The 16,884-nt window shown below is 32.5% G+C and overlaps 1 protein-coding gene and 1 pseudogene across 39 annotated transcripts in view; one reads left to right on the top strand and one right to left on the bottom strand.

Moving 5' to 3' along the window:
* Nucleotides 1-16,884, bottom strand: part of PTPRD (protein tyrosine phosphatase receptor type D) — a 1,934,582-nt gene that overhangs the window by 1,498,495 nt on the left and 419,203 nt on the right. The gene's annotated exons all lie outside the window — the stretch shown is intronic.
* On the top strand, nucleotides 3,630-3,748 carry LOC118600960 (annotated as a pseudogene).

A 16,884-nucleotide genomic window follows, 5' to 3' on the forward strand; every position in this document is an offset into this window, starting at 1 on the left:
ATAAAAAATTAAGCACCTAAGCTTCTTGTACCTTTTTTACTTTTTAAACTTTTATTTTTTTCAACTTTTCAACTCTTTCATAATAACACTTACTTAAAACAAAGAGATATAGCACAACGGTACAAAAATATTTTCTTTCTTTATATCTTTATTCTATAAACTTTTTCCACTTATTTATTTATTTGTTTTTATTTCTTAATTTTTGTTGTTGTTGTTGTTATTAAAAACTAAGACACGAACACACATATTTGCCTAAGCCTACGCAGAGTAAGGATCATTAATATCACTGTTTTCCACCTTCACATCTTGTCCCACTGGAAGGTCTTTAGGAACAATAACAGGCATGGAGCTGTCATGTCCTATGATGACAATACTTTCTTCTGAATACCTCCTGAAAGACTGGCCTGAGGAGGTGTCAATTTTTTCAGAAATGTGTCCCTGGTTGTTCAGTTTGTTTGTTTGTTTGTTTGTTTGTTTGTTTTTTATTATAGATTAGTGTAAGCAGATAATACACCATGAACATTCCTTTCTATTAATGAAAGCCTTTCAGTGTTGGGGTCCATGTTTTCAAACTTTTAAAGGAGTTTATTGATGTCTGTAAAAGCTTCATTGTGAATTTTTTGGGGGGATCTTCTTTTTCTTCTCTCTTGCCTCTTCTTTAGCTATGCATTCTTGTTCCAGTTCTAACAACTCCTCCATATTCAATTCCTCAGGAGCCACCACTAGGTGCTCCTCGATGTCATCCTCATCCACACTCAGGTTAAAGTTGTTTGTCATCTCAACCACAACCTTGTTAATTTTTGTAACCTCTTCATCCTTGGCAAATCATTTGAAATAATGGGCTATGATGTCACTAGGCAATAGGAATTTTTCAGCTCCATTATAATCTTGTGAGTCCATTGTCATATATGGAGTCTGTCATTGAATGAAATGCCATTGTGAGGCATGTGACTGTATTAAATGAATAACCTTGAGTAAAATAGGTTGGTTCAGCAGGACTCCTCATTCTGATTAATCAAATCAGATTATAAGTTGTATGCTTTTTGAGATGCATTCAGTAAACACTAATTATTTTCCTCTCTTTTTTCTACATTTATATTTCCAGTTCAGATCCAATCACTTTACAGTTAATGTTTTACCTCTCCAACCACATTATGAGCAACATGAGGATACAGCATGGCGTATTCATTGCTATATTAGTTATTATTTAATCCATGCACTAAATGAATATTTCTTGAGTGATTATTGTGTGCCAGACACCAGGAGAAAATTCAAGACTAGAACCAAGTTTTCTGAATTCTGGCCAGGGCTTTTGGGGAGCATAGTGACCCTTGAGAGATACAGAGGTTACTCTTTCTTATTTATTTATTATTTTACTAAGGCAGGCTACTCTTTATTAACAAAAACAAACAAACAAAGAAAAAACTTTAACTGGGGCCAAAGCATTTCAAAAAAAGTCATGGAAGTGTTTTAATCTGTGTTTCCCAGAGGTTTTATTAAATCTGAACATTAGACAAAGGAGGCTGAATGTCTTTAAAATCTTTCGAACTTTAAAGAAAAATAAAAAGACCTCTTTTTCAGTCTATTACATAAAGTGTGGACTATACAGGTTTGGCAGGTGGGAATAGCTCAGTAAAGTGTAATATTTCAAGGGCAGAATCATCGTACTTTTGACTGTGGGAGTTACTGACCTACTTCAAAAATAAAAAGATGTTGGAAAAATATTTCAAATTAAAAGTGATTGATGAAATGGTCTATTATTTAGATCTTTTTTTTTTTTTCCCCTCACATGACAGGGTATTCCAACACATGCAGAGAGCGAAGGACAATAGCTACAAGACTATAAGAGAAATTGTTCAATTTTCTTATTTGGGAATTCAAGGACAATTCAAAACCACACCTCTGATCAAACTGAGAGTTATGTACCTAATAGAACAGAAGCTTCAAGCTTAGTATATGTTATTTCACTCTTTAAAATCCACTTTTCCTTTCCATATTTAGAAAATTTTTGGATTATCCTATAAAACTATGTCAAAACCTAAACTCTGTTGACATATAAGTTAGTCTTTATTTGGTCTAGTAGCAAGAACTTAATAAGATTTGGAATTAACTAGGATAACATGTTCACCAAGTACCTAAGTCATCTGTACTAGTAAATCTTTTAATTATCTGGGGAAATGAAGCCATGCAACAAATATTTTTTAAAAATTCATTTTTATTGTTTTTAGTCATCTCCTTTCATTTGCTATCAAAAAAAAGTTTCAGTATTATGGGGAATAACAAAATATTCACAAACAACCCCCACATTATGGTATACATGAACATCAGAGCTCACCCTCAAATGACTAGACTAAATGAAATAAATGACATAAATTTTAGAAAGCAGGTTTTATAATATTTCTTTTAATTGATTCTACCATGCCAAAGTTTTTCATATGTTAACAACCCTGAAATAGGTTAACATCTTACAATCAATGACATCTTTTTATTGATAATATTTTTCTTAGTAGAATATAAATTATCGTTGCATCATATAATCACCATAGTCTATCACAAATAGTAATTTATACCTTACACAAATCTACACTAAAGTAAAATCATTAGAAACAAATAATAAATATATATATATTTTTTCCCTAAAATAAAGCAAGGTAACTAACTGTCCAGAGATAAATGTTACCCATTTTCATTTCTGCCATTAGTCATAGCTATCATATGCTATTTCTATAATCACATTTAGTATATATTAAATAAGAGACAGTAAAGTTTGGTTTCTCAATGAGAAAAACTCAATGAAATGCTAAAAATGCATAGACCATAAAAGTGTATAAGAATATACCTGGAATTTAGAATTTATAGGAGGTACTTAGGCGCAGTTATTAATTACTGCATAGTAAGAGAGAATTTTTAACTTCTCTCTTTTGTAAAACAGAAGTAATTATTTTCGTCTCTTTGGGAAGACTGGGATGCCCCAAAAGTAAAAGAAAAATTATTTGAAAGTGTTTCTTTGAGAAGAGTTAATTACTTTAGTCACTATATTTAAATTGTATCTCTCTATTGACCAATTCAGTGCTGAAGTGTTCAGTATGCGAAATTGATTTTGAAATTGTTTTGAAGACAGTGGCAAATAGAATTGTAAGTGGAAGATGGAAAGTAGACCTTTCAAATTAGATTGTGAACATTTCTTTCTGAAACAGACACCAAATATTTATTCATTTTGATTGATATCATAAATTCTTATAGCCACATGTTTTCAGGTTTATTTCAAATAATTGTAATTTGGAATTCTCGACCATGTGTCAATTAGAAGATAGAAGATGTTTATCAGAATAATTATTTTTAAAATCATTGACATGTAGACTTTCTAGGGATGATTAGAAAGCTGCTCCAGATCATGAACATAAATTCAAATCTTCTTCATAAAAAAATAATACATACCTCATTTTCCTCGAGAATCAGGAAAGCATTCATCTTATTCAATTGTATCATTATCATTAAGGAACAAGTTCAAAAGAAGTTGGTTAGCAGACCCTATCCTTTTTATCCCCACTGGAAATTAATCAATCATTTAAAAGACCACTCTTAATCACCTTGGCCTCAGAATAATTTATAGTATAAGGTTTGGATGAGTCTGTGGCCACGCCACCCTGAATAAACCTGATCCCATCTGATCTTGGAAGCTAAGCAGGATCGGGCCTGGTAAGTACTTAGATGGGAGACCACCTAGGAAGACCAGGTGCTATAGGCATAAAAAAATAAAAAAATAAGGGATTGTAAACTGACAAGGTCCTTGTGATCTGTGAGGTCAACCAAGGGTTGCCTTGCCTAAACAACAACAACAACAACATCATCAACAGATTTGGATAAGCCTACCTAAATCTAGGGTCTATAATAAGATCATATATTTCGGCTGTACTTGACTCTTGTTCAAGATCAAGGAAATAGTGATTAAAAGAACAGACTATTTATGTATGACCAGGGCACCTACAAGTGGTAAAGAAGGTGGCAGTGGATCTTAAAGGAATAGCTATGTCTACCATCTACCTATGTTCCATGTAAAACATTGTCATAAGAAGCAATGGCTTACTGGTTTCAAGCAAAGTACTGGCATATATGTCTGAATAAAATATATAATAATAAATTGCTACTCTGTTTTCATTATTGTTGTGTGAATTTTAGGCGTTGCACATGCAGCTTTTGAATTCAGAAAATGTAAATGTGACTAAGGACCTCTACTACACGGGGAATGGTAGCTCAATCTGTTAATTATACAAGCACTCTGCAACACTTCCTTCAAACATCACTGAAGTAATTTTTTCTAAGAAAATATTGTTGCACAATGTTATTGTCAAAGATACCTGTAATCCATGATTTAGAAAGTATTCTTATTTGTGAAAAGGTGTCATATAAGAAGTTCAAATTTTCAAGCTAATTTAAAATATATTTTTCTAAGATTTCCAGAATTGTAGAATTAGTTGACTTGGTTTTAATATTTTACTCCTTTCATATTTCTATTAAAAATGTTTTTTTTCTTTCTAGACTGATATTCTTAGTAAATTCAACCCCTAAAGGACCTATTATGATGGTTTTAATGTAAAATTAAAGCGGTCATTGGTGTTCAGTGAGAACAGAAGGTCCATAACATAAATTTGACATGATTTTCCCAATTCTTAGAACTACTTCGAGATGAGGTACTGAAAAGCAATCTCATGCTTTTTCATAAATAATTATTTATTTCTTAGACTAATCTATCTAAGAGACCATAGCAAAAATAAAATTATTAGAAAGAAAATGATACTGTTATTTTTTTTTCTGAAACAGGGCAGGGTAATTGTCCAAGGAAACATGTTATCTCGTTTTCCACTTCTGACATTAGTCACTGCTGCCTTGTGGAGACATACCATATCTATAATCATGTTTGTTTTATGTAAAATAAGAGGTTGCAGAGCTTGACTTCTCAACAGGAATTATAGTAAGAAAATAAAATAATAACTCTCATGGCAAAAAAAAAAAAAAAACTACTGTGATGACAGTAAGCTAATTTTCTAGGCTTGAGCATTTCAAAAAATGTTTTGACAACCAACAGTATAAAGCTTTCATCCTTATTTCACTCTTATAGTAAGTGCCAGGTTTTTCTGCATTTGTAATTGTAATCATGGACTTCTTCAAATGCAAGAGTATTAGCATTACTGATTTGTTTTCCATTATCACATAAAGCCTCCTCACAGAATGTCCTATACACTGCTTTAAGATTCATTACAATAATAATAACTTCAGAGCAGAGTACTGTACACCTTAAGGTGTCAGCATAGAAATTTGGAGAAAATAGAAACTATGCACAATCAGCAACAAAGGAAACAGGCATAGGTAAGATATTCTGTCATTTTTCTGGTTCTAAACAAAATCATATATGAAGTCTCATACTGACACTTCAAATAGTAGAGGAATGCTTTCACTTTAATAGATTTAACTTGATTTATTCTTTCTTTTTGCAGTGTTAAATCTGCAAAACAGTGAAATATAAAGTAAAAGTGTCCAATATCCCATAGATAGAGCATAACAGACTATTTCAGTAATTTATCCTGGTGCCTCAAAATGTCTGTCCAGAATCTATATTGTCCCATTTTTTACTTCAGATCCTGTGGATGCATTATCCACGTCATACCTGGATGTTACCTCTGATACTTGTATTACAAATTAGAAAACAGATCAGCTATATATATAATAGCATGAACAGTCTTACCCCTTCTCAATACTCATGATCGCTACTGAATTTCAATACAGATAACTAGTCAGTGACACCACTCCACATACAAGACAGCAAGGAAAACGAATATACTTGAGCAAGAATGAAAAGTGAGCTTACATGCAAAGACTATATTAACTTAATGCATAAAACACAAAACGTATTCATCTGGAACATTTTAAGACCAAATTTACAGTGATTTTGTGCTGCCTGCTAATTACCTATACTTAATCAGCAGTTCACATGAGTTACCATAAAGGTATTATTTTTACACAACTAAAATGTATTCTCCCACATTAATAAGTGCATGTATACACAATAGCAGCCCTTATTTTTAAGAGTCACTGTCTTCACCTACACACCTTAATTTTGAACATGTTAAAGCACAAAGGTTATGCATGCTTCTTATTATCTTCCCAATGTGCCCAGTCTCTTGTGCTTAGTGTTGACACACCTGGGGTCATCTCGTTTATCCCATCTTGTATGTTTTTCTGTACATCCCTCTCCTTTGCATCCAAAGCAAGGAAATCTTAAACTGCAATGGATGCCTAGGAGGCTTATAGCAGTAAAATTGTAAATTGACCATTCTCATCACATAACAGTATAAATACCATCTTGAGCAACAGAAGAAATATCACACAGGCAATAATGTCATCTCTTACAGGCTGCAATAATGGAATTGGGCGCTGGTCAAACATACAGTGCAACAGGAAAAGTTACTAAGACATAGGTTGATATTAGATTATCTGACAATTCTCTTCGATCTCTCTCTCTCTTTCAAAAAGCAACCAGCATTCACCATACATCATCCTTTTTCTTTAATTGACTGAAAAAAGCTGTTCCCTAAAGGTACTTCTTGTTCTGTCTGGGCATGCAGTGCCACACCTCAACAGCAGCAGGTATCAGGATTTTTCTGTGTCCCTCATTTCTCAGACTTGCAGAGTGAAAAGGTAGAATGCAGCTTTGTTCTAGGAGAAATTGGTCACTTTAAGAAGCTTTCCTCATTTAGCCACTTTGTATGCTCTAACACAGCATTGGAGGCCAAATAACAAGGCTCGCAGTCCTTAGAGTTCTTTGGTTATCTCAGTATTTTAGTAATAAAAGATTGTGGAGTTGGGGCAATTTATCATGTAATGTCTTAAACATGCAAATTTACCAGTTTCTGATTGTTAAAGGAAAATGGGTGAAATTAGGAATTAAAAAAGAAAACATTTGAAAGATTCTTCACCAGAATTAATTTATAAGAAAAAAAACCGGTACTGTGAAATATTAGTCTAGGATATACTGTGTGCTCTATAATCTACAAGTGCACACTATTATATTAAAGAATCTGAGAATTCATCTAGTATACAAACATGTGTGATTTTTTAAGTTAATTTTCCCAAATGTATGTGTGTGTTGTATGTAGGTAAGTGTGTGTAAACTTTAATGTAGTATTTATTAACTACTCTTCCAAATGATGCATTTTGGGAAATGTTTCTTAGTTGAGATTTAATTCTACCATTAGACAGAAGGGTTTTCCTGAAGAACGATGTAGAAAAATCATAAAAGCAACAAATTGAGAATTTGCTAAGTGTACAGCATTTCACTAAGTGCCTTCCATGTGTTACCTTACTTAGCCTACGTAATACCTCAGAGTGTAGGTACGGTCATTTTTCTGAATCCATAGACTAAGAAACTGAAAGACAGAAAGTCTAAACATTCATCCTAAGGCAGATGGCTAGTAAGAAGTAGAATTTGAACCTTGGCAGTATAGCTACAGTCTTAGCTATTGGTCTCTGAGCTCTATTATTTCCTTAAATGGGAAAGACAGGTGGTAAGAGAAGAAATTGTTTGATGGATTAGAGATTCAAGAATACAATTTAAGAGGAGGATGATCGCAGAGCCACTGTTGGCTATTTGCAGGGAAGTCAGGAGCATGAAGTATAGAACCATAATGAGAACTTCATAGGATTTTTAAAACTCTGAGACTCCTTTATTATTTTTAATTTTAATGCTGGTGAGAAACATAAATTTAAAAGAAATAATGAACAAGTTTATGTAGCAACCCATAGGGAGGAAAAAAGAATATACATTGAGCACCTTCTAACTGCATGTATTCCTCACTGGCATGAATTAGCTCACTTTACACCCCGAGCCTATAAGATAGAGCCTATTCTTCTTCTGTAGAAGAGGAAATTCAGGTTTAAATTATTAGGTAACATGACTATGAGTCCAATAATAAAGTAGAAATAGAGGATTTTTTTTTACATTTAGATGAGATTTTGAAAAATTTACCTTATAACTGTGCTCGAGAAAGTGGAACATGTAGGAAACCATGCTTGACTTACAAGTGAGAGGAACTTCAAGAAGCAGAGTAAGTATTAGCAGCCTACAAAGGAAGTACAAGTATATTTCCTAACTGGTATGGCTATAAGTAAGGAACAGAGATGTGAGAACTGTTTACGTGTGGGGTGGAGGCAGGGCGAGGACTTCTCTCTAAGCAGATAACATGCAAAATGCCACCCGATCTGGAGGGATACATTGTAACAGGACAGTCCTTTTATATAGCTGGTGCCGCATCTTCCCAGAGTGAACTTCCTGGCACATTGTGCATGGGTGGTATCTCAGCTTTCCTCCTCTGCTAGATGCCTTTGAATAGGACGTAACCTGAACAATCATAAGAAATATCCCTGGACATGGGGAGCCAACCTAATATTGACAGGTGAACCCAAGATTTTAACGTAGAAGAACCAGCTTCCATGATAGATGACTCTCTTTCTTGCCTTTATTTCAGACCATGTAGCTAGCTTCTTATTACAGATGCTTTGCACATCTCCCATTACTCTTATATAGTATATTTTAAAGGTGAAAACAACCACATGAAAATAAAAGCTAATTTTACATTGGAAAACTTACTGTGCAATGGAAAATTGACCTCAAATGCAGTAAGTGTTCTTTAGAATCATAAATCTTACCCACAGCTGTAATATAGAGACTATACAGCATATCTGTACATATCTGCAAATTCATTCTGGAGATAGTCTTAGCTGCTATAAGAGACAGATTTGGAAACGTGTCTGTTTAAAGAAGCACTGCCAACACCCTAGCTGCAAAGAAGGCAGGTTACATTACTTAACTGGCCATATTTTATAGATATGCTAAAAAGGAGCATCTTTGTAAATTATATCTCAATGTTAATTACTCATGGATTTATTAAATGCTTATCTGTTCTAAGAAATACAAGTACATATACCAATATATTTTAGAGTCATTTTAAATCAGGTGTTTTCCCCGGCCTAATCACATGACAAGTGTGCTTTTTACACCTTATAAAATCTTCAGTTTTTCTCTTTCTCATTTTTACAACACTCATTATTTTTTGAAACTCACACTAGATCAAGATATTTCATCTAAAACTTGTCATAGATCCTTCAATGCATTCTGCTGCCGGGGGTATTGAATTTGATGAAACATTTCTCATGAGTAGAAAACAAAAATAATTATAAACAAAAATCAGATACATAGAGCTTAAAATTATTGCTAGAAGGATGTCAATATAAAAAGAACACTAAGTTTGTTATTAATTAAAAAGCCCTAAAACTAATATCAATATTATTATAATGCTTATTTAATCAGATAGATAAATCAGGTCACAATAGCTGCCATCTTTGCTGATTTATTATCATAATTATTAATAGTAATAAAATACTAAAATGTTGATAAAATAGCAATCAAATCCAAATAGGAACAAATTTTTCCTCAGATTTTAGGTGTTCCAATAGGTATTTTTCATGAGAGAAATAGGTAATATTAGTAGTAATAATATCTATTAATAGTTACCAATTCACTTTTTATATGTCCTGTTTACTCCTTAAGTGTTTCAAAATAAGTGTAAAAATAAAAATTTCCCTTTTGTAGAAAATGGTTTCAAAATTATACTTACAAAATTTCAGAGAGATTAAATCCTTGTAAAGAAGAAGCAACTCATGAATAAATCATTATTTTTTCCTGATAATTCACTATAAACATTTTACATCCATGATATAACTACACATTTGTTACTTCATACATTACTTCAATAGTCTTTTTTTCAAAACACTCAGTTTGTGTCAAATGTTAAGAAGAATAATAATGGGACCTGATCTCTAGAAGGCAATTAAACAACACATTATAATTCAATAATGTAAATGCCATAATAAAAGGATTACCAAGTACTGAGGGAATATACAAACATATAGCTGAGGGATAAGAGAAATGCTAAACAAGACACACATATCTTTGAATGGATTTCAAAACTATTTTCACTTATCCAACACTAATATCTGAACATGCTTTCATTACTTTTAATAATGTGTCCTTTTAAGTAAAGCTAGAATTGCTTCTTTATAACTATCTATACATTTTCTGATTGTTATAATTTTTCTTCCCTAAATCCAGAACTTAGGATATATACTTTCAAGATCAATTGCCATTGAATTATGATGTTTGCTTTAAAATTCATTATAATCTGTATAAATATTTCAAAAGCCATTTAGTAAAAAAAAGCATAAACAATAAGTAAATAAACCCCAAACACCATTGCACTATGGTTTATTTAGACAAAAACAGTGGCAAAAGTTCACCCAAAATATCTGGAACAAAATGGAAATTACCCAAGTGCCTCATTAAAGACAGGAAATTACATTATATCATCCCTTAAAGCCCTTTGTGGTATATCATTAGTTTTTGTCATATAAATCTTTCTGAGACATTCAAGTGAAAGATCTAAGGGCTCACTGTCCCTCCCTGATTCCTCTCCCACACTGAGTTCTAATGGATCTTTTCTTCCTTCTCTCAAATGAGACCCTAAAGTCCTAGGGAAGCTGACCCTTACTTGGAGCAGAGTCAGGACTGGTCTACCTCACCCTCTTCCGCATGGCAATTTATCACATTCTTGCTTGGTGTTCTCAAAAATTTAGATAAATATGAAATTATAGAATTTAATGTCTAGGTATATACTCTAAAAATATCTAATCCAGCTACACACATACACACACACACAGATACACACATAATGGGAAGATATAATAATAGATGTCACAAACTTTATCTGGTATGTGACAATTATAAATCTCATGTGATGCCATTTATGCAACTCATTAAAGCCAAAAGTATTAAAATAACTGCAATGAGATCAGTTTGCCATACAAATTGTATATATATCATTTTATAAATGTAATTTTGTTGACATTATCTTTGTTTTCTTTGTATGTAATTTACCTATTTATTTTTTTAAATATGCATCTAGTGTACAATAAGATTTTTAAGGTGTACAGCATGATAATGCATACATTATGAAATGATTCCTATAATCAAGTTAATTAGCATATCACCACACATTTACCGTGTGTGTGTGTGTGTGTGTGTGTGTGGTGAGAACATTTAAGATCTACTCTCCTTCATATATGACATTTAAAAATCATGATTTCATAACAAAATTTTTGATATTCATATGCCAGTTTATCCAAAAATCATTATTTTAATTCAAAGTTAATACAGTAAAACATTCAAAATTATTTGTACAAAAGTATTTTTAATCCAAGGTGTAGATGGAGTCATTTAAAGTCTACAAAACAAAAGGTTTACACTGGTCCTTAGCATAGACTATAGTTTGTTTCTTCTTTAATGTATTGTCTCATTTCCTGCATCGTGCTCCAGCTACACTTAATTCTTGGCAGCTGCATCAAACATTTCAACTTTTCAATGTCTTTGTATATTCGGGGACTTCAGAACACACTTTTCTCTCCTTGAATATCAAAAAAAAACTCCTCTTAATCATGCTTTAAATCTTAGTTCAATTAGTGCCTTCTTTGAAATATCTTTCTGAACCAGCCTCTCCTTTGTATCCCCAAATGCCTAGACTATAACTCTGAAATAGTAATACATGTAGTATTTTATTATGAATATTTCTTCTATTGTACATTGGGCTGAGAATTCTTCAGGATGTGGGTGATTTTTGTTTTGTTTTGTTTTGTTTTTCTAATGCTTAGAAAGTACTCTGCATATTGGGCACTCAAAAATTTTGACATTAACATTAGTCAGTGGTTCACATTTCTAAAACCAAATGCCAATTAAGTAAAGTGAAATTCAGTATCTATTACTGAATTATGCTGCTAATTATCTAGTGCATTTTACTCTACTGTTTTGAGGATGGCTGCAGCACAATTTTTTTTATTATTATTATTATTAAATTAACTAGATAGCTAGACAAAAGCTAAACTGAGAGAGAAATGCCATCCCTTCAGTGGAAGTGTTATATGGAAAATACTATATAGTATTAGGAGGCAAGAAAACAGGAGTCTTCCTTTTCCACTTTTAGTCACACTTTATACTATTTTCTATTTCTTCATTTGTAAGATGAAGTAGTTAACCTAGACGATTCCTCAGTTTTCACAGTTCTGTAATTCTGAAAATAGGTAATTTGCTCATCTTTCACTCCCTCTGTCAACTTGAGTTTGGCCAGTTTGCTATTTTCTAAAACTTTAGGTTGTTAAATCAAGACATCTGAGTTACTAACATGTTCCTTGCTAATTATTATCTTACATGAGAAGCTCCTGAAATACCTGCCAACATTTTTAAAACAAAAGTAGTACAACAGAGAGCAAAGTATACTCACTCAAGGACATAATCTGAGGGATTCGATACTATTTTATGAAGCCATCATGTAATCACATGTGTTAAGGATTCTTGCCAGCAGAAAAAGAGAGCAAAGAAACTCTTATACTTCATCTTAAATACTTTTGCCCTGGAAATGACACCTATCGCCTCCACTCACATATCATTGCCAAAGCAAGTTTCATAACCACAAGTAACAACAGGGGGTGAGTGTCCAGAGAAGAATTGGGAATCTTGGTCTACTACATATTCCTAAAACAGAAAGAAAAGTAATTTTTTATAACCTGCTCCACCTCCCCTAATCTCATCTATGTATATTATACCATGGCATTGAATATAATTTTACAATGTTTTCAAAAAATTTTTGAATAGACAACAAATGTTCTAACAAGCCTTCTCCTCAACCACTACTTAATGCAGAAAATTAAGTTGATTTTTATTTTTCAAACACATAGCACAGCACTCTAAGGTTTCTTTTAAGTAAAATTTTGATGTCAAAGATAATCTATATTTAAAAATTTTTTTCAATAATAGTTTAGTTGGCCTCTGGAAGATTATCACTTTAATAATTTATTGACCATACTGATGTTTGCAGTCTACCTGTTATGTATGAGAAGCCATCCTATTAGGTCTAGAGTTGTGGGTCCCAGGCAGAAAACGGTATGCTTTATGATTAGTACATGGGGTGAAAAGTACAGCAGCACAAAGACTAATTTACTGAGCTGTGAATGTGATCCAAAACATTAAAAAAAGAGAAGAAAAACTGAATTTTATCTCAGATTAACACAATAAGTGGAGTATGAAAGGACAATCCAGCTGATAAAAACAGCATGATCATAGAGATAGCAGTAAGAAAGTTTGAGGTGTATTTAGAAAAGAGTAATTGACCAGTTGAAGTAGAATGAAAGTTCTTTTTCTTTTCTTTAATTTTAAGACATGGTGGAAAATAAGCAGAAAGGGGAGTGTTAGGACAGAATATATAGGAATTTGAACGCCAGCTATTCAATATAAAACGTCTATATATTCAACCAAAACTGATGGCAATGTATACAGAAAGAGAAAGAGAGTAGAAGCTACAACAAATGTTTGGAATTTATGCTATGACTGACAGTTTCAGCAGTAAGGTTGACAAAGAAAAAAAAAAACTGTGAGTCATTGTAAAGGATAAGCTATTAACTGCTTAATTGTGGGAGAGGTAGAAATCAGAGATGATAAGAGGTTAAGCCTAAGGAACAAGAACATATCCTAAAGAATGAAAACATAAATTAGGAAAATGCAGATGTTTGTGTAGGACCTATAAATTAACCTTTAAAATATTAAGACTAATAGACTAATGGAACTAAAAGTAGACTTGGCAAATAAAAATTGAAAAGAAAATACTGACCAGGATGTGTTGATTAATTTTGACACTAGCTGTGTAAACCAGGGCAAGTTTATGTTCCGTTCTTAACCAGTGTCCTCATTTGTCCAATAAGAATGATAACATTTACTTTATTTTATGTGTTGTGAGGATACATAAGATAATGCACATAATAGTATCTCGCACTATTCCTAATAGATGTGTAATAAATTTAAGTTGAATTCAGACTCATAGACTTTTCATCTATTTATCTACATAGTATCTGGTAAATGACTTATATAATATGTGATCAATAAACATGTGTTGCCTTCAGGACTGGTCAACAACAGACACTGGGACTGGAATGCCAGCTGCAATATAATTAAACTCATTATCTAGCCTAGATTATCCTTGAAGACACGTTCTTCATTGCCTAAATGTACTTTCAATTTCTGTAGTTCAACCTACTCATAAACATTACCCTCTATATCCAGTATTACTAATAATTTCTTTACTGTGGTTGTCATCAGTCTGATTATTCAACTGTGTGGTTCTCTCCACTCCAGGGCAAATGGTAGAATTACACTTTTTGGCTCCCTTGTGATTCAGAGAGTGTGTGTGACCAGTTAAGAATGGTACATTGTGATAAAAAGTGACATTTGTAGATGTTCAATCAGCCTAGTTCTTGGAATGAAATCAACTTACACCATGAGCAGTAAATAAACTTTGTTATTTAAATCAATAAGAGTTTGTTGTTATTGTTGTTGTCACTTAGTCAATCCTGACTAATATATTCAACTTATTGGTAGGAGACTCCTTTCCAGATTCATTAGTCAAAAAATCTCAGTACCTCTAGTATCATAATAATTAGCATGTTGTTCACATTATCGTGATTTAAAGATGAGCTAAGGCACTACAATAGACTGATATATCAAAAATCTACTAGTAAAAAAAATAAAAAAAATAAAAGGAGAACATAAATATATTACTATATTCTTTAAAGAATTAGCAAATCTGATCTCATAAGAAGTTAAACAGGAGGCTAAAAAGTAATTTTCCACAAGCAACCTCTTTCTGTTATTACATTTAGATTTCTTGCCTCTGGAAACGTATATTACTAAGAGAAGACTATTGTATTCTCATTGGGATGAAGAGGGCTGGTGAGAATGATGAACTGATTTTATGGTAATTAAGGTTACAGTTAATATTAAGTTGGCTGGCTAATAGATATTGTGTGGGAAAAATATTTTTTCCAAATAAAATTTGTCAATATTCTCAGTGTAGAAATCAAATGAAATTGCATGTGTTATTATAATTATCAAAAACTATTGCATTAAATAAATATCTTATTAGGTACCTATTATTTCAAATGAATTCCTTCTGAAGAAAGTCTTGAACAAGTTTGGAAAACATAACCAGAGCAAATATAAATAGTCTACTTTTACTTAAGCAACTTTAGTTCAGATTTTCTACTCAGGTGATGACTACTTATTATTATGATCATCTCCTTTGACCCAAGTCATATTCAGGCAGATATGTTCACTGCTGTTATTGATACCTGACAAAGAGCTGAGTGACAGGGTATCTGATAGTATTTTCATGGCAATTTTACTTGTGGATGATAAAGCCAGGCCCCTAGGGTTCAATTTTCTGAAACTCATGGAGAGAAATAGAAGCTAGAAAATGAACTACTAGTTAGATATTTTTTCATTGTTGCAAGAAGACTATTTTGGAGAATAATTGTGACAGGAATAAAAAGACAAGGACGAAATGCCCCAAACTGCCAATATCCTAGCAACCTTACAGCTGCTTTCCTGATATATACCAATGACTTTCTCAAAAAAAAAAAAAAAAAAAAAAAAAAATATATATATATATATATATGTATAATGGAAGAAAACTTCATTTTCTTAAAGACAGTGTCAACATACTTGGTATATTGGGTAAGAAAAAATGTAGACAGGATTGTTTATTTGTTTATCCTTAAGGAAAGATTGAATTTCCCTATAAGAGTGTCAAAACATCCTGTCGCAAAACTTCTATTAAGTATTTACTGACTCAAAGTTGAAAAGAAAGCATATATGCTCTCTTTCATCCAGCCTTAAGTCCAATTATTATCTTCTACATTCTAGGATCTGTGCTCTCATTGCACAGAACTTGAAATTTTACTTCTCACAGCTACCTTGTGAGGTTATTATTGTTGCCATTCCGTAGGATGAGAAAAATACCTCAGAGGGGTGCAGTCTTTTGTTCAACATTGCATGACTGTGAAGTGGTGTCACAAGGCTTTTACATCTGGTTCTACCTGACTCTAAAATAAATGTGCTCTTCACTAAAACGCAGATGCCTCTCTTGCTCCACCTGAGTGGGGAAATCACCCAAAAGGCAAACAAACAAAAATCCTAATAAATGGAAGAGTAAATCTACCCCTCCTCCCACCCCGAAAAAAAAAGAATCTCAAAAGAAAATAAAAAGGAAGAAGAAAAAAAACATAAGAAAGAGTGCTTGCTTGAGAATTTTTAAATGTGGAAGGGGAGATGAGCAATTTTTTTTCCAATTTGCCTCATCTATCAAGGTCAATCAGAGGCTATATCTCACCCTAAAGAAAACCTACTAAATGAATATCAACCAGTGTAATCAGGAAAAGGTTGGCAAAAATTAATGTGGGAAAGTCACTTAATACAGAAATAATTCCTGGCTAATTTCAAAAAAAAGTAGTTAGACAGTCTTGACTACCTCTTCTTTTTAAATATTAAGTCAAATTTTATCATGAGAATGTAGTTTTGTAATATCCCATATAGTTGATTTTTAATCCAATTAAAGCTTAACAAGAATTTTAGTAAAATCTTTTAAACAGACTCTCATGAACTGGCATAATATTTATTTTGCATTTGATATATGAGGATTCTCAGTTTGCTCATAAAGTGTCATTCTGGACTCAACACCCAGGAAAGTCCTGAATTCTAAGGTCATTTAGTTCTCTTATGGTCTTAAATACACTTAAGTATAAAGTATCTCCTTTACCTTATCTGTAAAATTGAAAGAATCAATGTTTTAGGTTTTTGTAAGGGTAAAATTAGGTAATGAGTGCCATGGCATTTTGTGAATAATTCTTTGCAAAGAAAAATGGTAGTTATAGATGGTACACTTCCAATTTGGTTTC

This window comes from Rousettus aegyptiacus, unplaced genomic scaffold, assembly GCF_014176215.1.
Source record: "Rousettus aegyptiacus isolate mRouAeg1 unplaced genomic scaffold, mRouAeg1.p scaffold_m13_p_3, whole genome shotgun sequence".
In the NCBI taxonomy this organism is placed as follows: domain Eukaryota; kingdom Metazoa; phylum Chordata; class Mammalia; order Chiroptera; family Pteropodidae; genus Rousettus; species Rousettus aegyptiacus.